Raw genomic sequence first — 757 nt, forward strand, 5'->3', positions numbered from 1 at the left:
CCTGGGGGGAAGGCCCCACGTCATCCTCATATGAAACCTTTTAATATGGGCTTCCAGCATCTGTTGTGCACTAGATTTAATAAAGGGAAGCTCCTGGAAGGTATTCAGGGAGTAGTCCTGAACCTCTGATGGTGGCAAACTTCTCTGTTTTATTTCAGTGTGGGAGTTCTCAGAAAGAAGCAATGTCTGCTTCATACTATGCCATGAATTATGCACAGTCCCGGGGAGCTGACCCTCATTGATTTCCTCAAACTTTTTGCTCAAATGTATTTTCAAGACATTTTCAAGTTGGCTCTGACCTAAAGTCTCCACAGACACTGTTGAGTTTTTCTCTGATGGGCTCCTAAGTTCTTTTTCAGAATCATACCCGATATCATTACCTGAAGAGCTCTCTGGGTCACTCAACAGATAATCTTTTGGGCCATTCTCTGGGCTGTGTCCCTGATCCTTCTCCAGGTCATCGTTGTCCTTCTCCAGGTCATCGTCCTCTAGCTGAATCATTTCTGAGTCCCCCTCAGAGTTTTCAGATTCGCTCAATTTACTCTCACTCTTAGAGATCCATGTGCGTCCATGATAGCGCTGCAAGTTAGGGGTCTCTGAAAAAATACTTGGACTCATCAGTGATAGAGACTTATAGATCCTGTGGGACAGGCCCCACCGGTGTTGGATGAGCCTCTTTCGAAGGTGACGCTCTAGTTTTGTTCGAAGCTCATCAGTGAGAGGAAACTGCCCAGGAAGGATAGAGATTGCAACACGG

The 757-nt window shown here is 46.0% G+C and overlaps 1 pseudogene; it reads right to left on the reverse strand.

Annotated features, from left to right (window-relative positions):
* Window positions 1–12: 12 nt before the first annotated feature.
* On the reverse strand, window positions 13–744 carry LOC145719484 (spermatogenesis-associated protein 31D4 pseudogene; annotated as a pseudogene).
* Window positions 745–757: the final 13 nt, after the last annotated feature.

This window comes from Leptonychotes weddellii, unplaced genomic scaffold (genome assembly GCF_054177405.1).
Source record: "Leptonychotes weddellii isolate Sample4059 unplaced genomic scaffold, ASM5417740v2 HiC_scaffold_47747, whole genome shotgun sequence".
NCBI classification, from domain to species: domain Eukaryota; kingdom Metazoa; phylum Chordata; class Mammalia; order Carnivora; family Phocidae; genus Leptonychotes; species Leptonychotes weddellii.